The sequence below is a fragment of the Amblyomma maculatum genome, chromosome 1 (genome assembly GCF_055883805.1).
Source record: "Amblyomma maculatum isolate TAMU_Amacu chromosome 1, ASM5588380v1, whole genome shotgun sequence".
Classification (NCBI taxonomy): Eukaryota; Metazoa; Arthropoda; class Arachnida; order Ixodida; family Ixodidae; genus Amblyomma; species Amblyomma maculatum.
This window is the reverse complement of record NC_139344.1, coordinates 311,177,147-311,182,471: the sequence shown is the minus strand read 5'-3', so window position 1 is coordinate 311,182,471 and position 5,325 is coordinate 311,177,147. Positions and strand designations below refer to the sequence as shown.

At 40.6% G+C, this 5,325-nt stretch overlaps 1 long non-coding RNA gene across 1 annotated transcript; it reads left to right on the top strand.

Moving 5' to 3' along the window:
• The first annotated feature begins 704 nt into the window (after window positions 1-704).
• On the top strand, window positions 705-4,316 carry LOC146207082 (uncharacterized). Its single transcript, XR_014705949.1, has 3 exons — window positions 705-1,129; window positions 3,749-3,829; window positions 3,899-4,316. It is a non-coding gene; the product is annotated as an uncharacterized LOC146207082 (long non-coding RNA).
• Window positions 4,317-5,325: the final 1,009 nt, after the last annotated feature.

Genomic DNA, 5,325 nt, shown 5'->3' with positions numbered 1-5,325 from the left:
TTAGAAGCAACACATTTTTTAAGAAAATTGAAAATAATTTGTATTCAATTTGCATAGCACAAGGTTTTTGCGTCTACTGCTGTTGTTTTGTTCATTTTAACATTGTGCTTTTCCACCAGTGCAACCGAAATGCACAACGACCCGAAATCAATACCTTTCCACCTCGCATGTAGTTGCCTGCAATCAACATTTATTCCATTTTCTCTATGTATGGTCCAAGCATCAACAACCTGTAAGCAAACACACACACGCACGCGCGCACACGCGCACGCACACACACACACACACACACACACACACACACACACACACACACACACACACACACACACACACACACACACACACACACACACACACACACACACACACACACACACACACACACACACACACAAAAAGGTGTGCCGGGAGGAATGCGCGTGGGCTAGACGGCTGGCAGGGGATGTACCGTCGACATTTGATCTAGGCATCCAAACGTGCCGGCGCTGCAGGTGGCCGAAGTACGGCGGACGGTAGACGCCGAAATATGAAACGGTTTCACGCGCGGCTATAAGAAGAACAGTGGGGCGATGGCTAATACTAGGGCATATTCTCCTCTCACTTTACGCATGCTTTCCGCTGTGCGAAACTGCGCGCTGTGGACTGGAGCGTCGTCGTTGTGCTGGTGGAATGGTGGTTGTCGAGTCTCAAACTTTCGTAAATGACTGCGTGTCCTGGTCCACATATCAAAGTTCATGAGCACCATCGGAAAGTCCACACATCAAGCACCACGTAAATGTTGCTCTTGCAGACATCGACTCCAGGATCCCATCGTTTTTGACAGCAGCGCCGCCGCTCGTTTGCCGCGCATTGGGCCAGCATTGACTTGTCATACTGGCTTATTTTCATTCGTTCTGCTTCGAGGTGTTCGCCGTCTGCCACCGATACTGATTTTGGCGGGATGAGTGACGCCGAAGCGCTGTATTCGTCGCCCATGTCTAGTGATTTGGAAAGACCGAAAGAGAGTTATTCAAGCCAGCGGGCAGCATCGGCAGGAAGATCTGATAAATGCTTTGCTGGATGGCGATTTAGGGATGGTGCAGAAAACGTGCGCTTCGAGCACGGTGTAAGAATAAGAATAATCGAGGTAAGTTGCCCGTTTTCATCTTCATTGCTTGGAATGCAAAGACCTGCGTATTGCAAAAGTAATTATTTATCGCCATTGTTAGTAAATTGTTGCCGAGTGTTTCCTGATCCTGACAAGAAGTAAATGCCGTAGAAATAATGCCAACTCTGTTGAAGTGAAATTGAAGAGAGTAAGCTCTAGAGGCATTTGCTACAAACATTATGCTAAACGAAAACGACATGTTTTCAGTTGACATTAGCACACGTTCTGTTGTCGCCTTTCTTTGTCCTGTGAAAATTCTGTTTTTGTTGAGCATAAACACCGCTGAAAGTAAAACGAACCTAACACAGTAAAAATTATGCCTCGTGCGAAGGAAGCGATGTGTCCTTTTTTTTTATTTTTTGAAATAAGGTTTGCACAAGTCTAATATCCCTGTCACACGGCCGACTCGGAACTACCTTGAACTTCCTTGGTCTAAAGGAGCGCAAGGGAGTCGCAGGGAGTTTCGCCTTAAAGGAGTTGTCCCCGTGTCACACGGCTTGCAACGAGCTTCTCAGAGCAGCCAACAGGGGGCCATTAGGCGCTGTTTATTTTGCACAAAGATATAAAAAATAATGTCCAAAACAAACTGAAATATTTTTTATACTACTATTTTCCTCGCAAAATGCAATTAGCTTTAGTCATATCAATATAAAAGAACACACATTTGCTGAAAACAACGACCATGCTCTAAACATAGCCATTTTTTCCGCTCTGCTGGACACCATGCGCGGCGTTGTGCAATACGTGGTGCAGTCGCGACAATTAAACGCAACTAACCGAGTTAGAATACAGTTTTATGCAATAAAAACTAATATATTTAGGAGCAAAAATTACATTATTGAAGAAATATGTTATTTAATGACTCGGAAGCAAAGCACATTGGAAACGAGAATACTCCCTTCGCCCATCAATGGAGATCGTCGATCTCCTTTGCTTCAAAACTCCATTTAACTTCCTTCAATAATGGACTGCCGTGTGACACGGCACGTATCTCCCTCGAGGTAATGGCTACCTTGGTTGAAGGGAGTTGAAAGGAGTTCAGCCGTGTCCGTGTGACAGAGGTATAACTAAATCATGTTTTTTTCGCATGTGATTACATCGCAGTTCCATCGTGTTTTTGTAGTAATTTGTAGGTTTGTAGTAAACCCAAACCTTGTGGACATTTTTGTTATTTTTTGGCACCCGCAGTCCTAGAATTTTTTGTAGCAAACTGTAGGTTTGTAGTAAATTCAAACTTTTGCTGACATTTTTGTTATTTGTCGGGAACATATAACTTGGTCACAAACTTACTCAAGAGTTTTTAAGCTGAGTTTTTCTGCTTTGTTTTGTATACAGTTATTTTCTCCGTGTGGATCTGCTCGAGCTACGCGCGTCTTTAGAAATATGTTTCTGTAATCTGTACGCAGTCCAAAAAATTCCTACAGCCTTGTCACAAACTGGAAATGATTTAGTCAAGTGAAACCAATTGCTGGGCTAGTTGGTGCATTTCACAGAAAAGGAAATATTCACAGCGCTAGCAAGTATGCACTCATAGACACACATAGAATAGACGCCGACTCCTACTTTTTTTTTTTTTTTCGAAACGACAGCAAAATGAAACGTATGTTTTTTTTGTTGTTTTTTTTTTTAAGAAGTTTGGAGTCAGCGCCTGTCCTGTGTGTGTCTATTTGTGAGTGTGAATTTTTTGGTGCTGTGAACCTTCCCTTTTCTGGAAATGATTGTATAAAATATCCATCCCAAAATTTTTATCTGTGTGTTTATATCTATCTTTTTGGAAGAAACTTCGTTTTGGTGAAAGGCACTTACTAGCTTAGCATCTGGTGTTACTTGACTAAATCATTTCCAGTTTGCGACAAGGTTGTAGGAAGTTTTTGAACTGCACACAGATCTTTTCTTTTTCTTTTTTTAAGAAGTTTCATTTTGGTGTCCTTTCGAAACAGAAGATGGATTCAGCGCCTTTCTTTTGTGTGTGTATTTGTGAATGTCTATTTGTTAGCGCTGTGAATCTCTCCTTTTCTGAAAATTATTCTATAAAATATCCATCCCAAAATGTATATCTGCGTATCTATATTTATTTTTTAAAATTTCATTTTGTGAAATGAACCAACTAGCCTAGCAATTGTTTTTACATGACTAAATTATTTCCAGTTCACGACAAGGTGGAGCAATTTTTTGAAGTGCATATAGAATTCTTTTTGTTTTCAAAGAAGTTTCATTGTGGTGTTTCGAAAAAAAAAAAAAAGATATTCAGTGCCTGTCCTATGTGTGTGTATTTGTCAGCGCTGTAAATATTTTCTTTTCTGGAAATGATTGTATAAAATACCCATCCCAAAAATTTTTATCTGTGTGTGGTATCATAATTCTATGAATGTCGTTTTGTGTTTAGCAAAAACAAAACAGCCTGTAAATCTGAAAGCACTGGAATATATGAAATAAAGGTAATCATTTTCAATGGAATTTAGGTGTGTTCAATAAACAGCGGACTTCATTATTTGAAAGAAAAAAAAATCAATTTCATAAGTTCTAAGTCCTTATTGCTTCCTTTTATTGTCATTGAAGAAGTGGTTTTAAAATATGTCAATTGTGTAATACTTGCAGATCACTTTGCTACTGAATGGTGGAACTTTTGCCTCTGCATGGTTGTGAAAAAATTGAAAGCCACATTTCCGGGTGAGGCCAGTAAGTATAAATTTGTTATAAATTCATTTATGAAGTTCTAATTTCATTACTTTCAATGTTGCATTTTAGGACATCTACCCAGCATTGGAGCGCGTCCGGATGAACCCTGATGACGCCGACGCAATATATGCTGGATTTGAAGATATCAAGGTCGAATGCTGGACGTCATCGTGGGGCTCACGCATGCCATTGAGAGCTACTGGATATTTAATGTCAGGCATTCAACGCGCAACGAAAACGTTTGCGCAGTGCTAGAGCATTTATGCAGCCTAAGAAGCTCATCGCCACTATGCCCATTAGCTCTCAGGGCGATTTCTGCCATTGAAAAGGACATAGCCACACTGTCTTTAAATACGAATAAAGTGAGTATTTGTTGTCCGGAAATTTTGTCATCATTGCTTGAAGACTGGTGCGAACAAGGTAAAATTAGTTAGCATCTTGTTTGTAGATCAGCTCAATGTTGCACCGAACTTGAAGCCGATTACAATTGACCACATATTACGAATGATACAATTATTTTTATTTACCAAATCTTTATTAAGGTATTTAATATTTTCAGAAATAATTTACCTATCGATGCATATATTGGCTCCATACACGTAGCAATTGATACCAGGTTTCTGCCGCAGTAAGCACTAGGACCTATGTAGTGAGAACCTCTAGGCCATGTAGTATTTTATACTAAAGAAAAGGTTGCACATTATACTACCTTTTCAATGGTAACCCATAATAAGAACTAGGTATATGTTGTAATAAGCACTACGTCCTATGTAGTACGAATCTCTAGGTGCGGTAGTATTGCGTACTACCTAGAAGGTAGTATATTCCACTATCCACCAATGGCAAACTATAATGCACGAAGGTGTTGGTGTTCACTAACCTACTACTAACTGGCGCTAGTACTGCTTACTAACTTCCTGGGGTAGTAAATTTCACTAGCTGTATTTTTACTACCTCGAGTTACTAAGAAGGTAGTGATCTATGGGACAAGTAAAAGGTTAGTAGTTACTTAGTGAATTCACCAACCTTTTTTTTAAGAGTGCACTACGAACATCTGTAATCGAGAGGCAGACGACAGATATTCTGACCAAATTCTAGGATTTGGAATCAATTGTAAAGGAGGTCGAGGAGGACGACAAAATGTGTCAAGCTTTAGAGTTCTTTGAGGACAACATCAAGCGAGTCGGTAACCGCTATGAGTTTGCGTTGCATTGGAAATCCGAGATTTCGCTCAAGGATAACCGAGAAATCGCATGCTCTGAAGCGCCTCAACCAATTAGCGAGCCGACTCAAAAGGGCTCCTGACCTTCTCGAAGAATACGATGCGGTGATCAGGCAGTACGGTATTCTGGACATGGCAGAACGCGTAGAAGAAAAGGCCGACCGCAACCACTGCGTTTACCACATGCCTCATCAAGCAGTGCTCCGTGACTCCAGAAAATTGAGAGCTGTGTTTGACGCTTCTTCCCACGCCAAAAACAGAGTCTTAATGACAA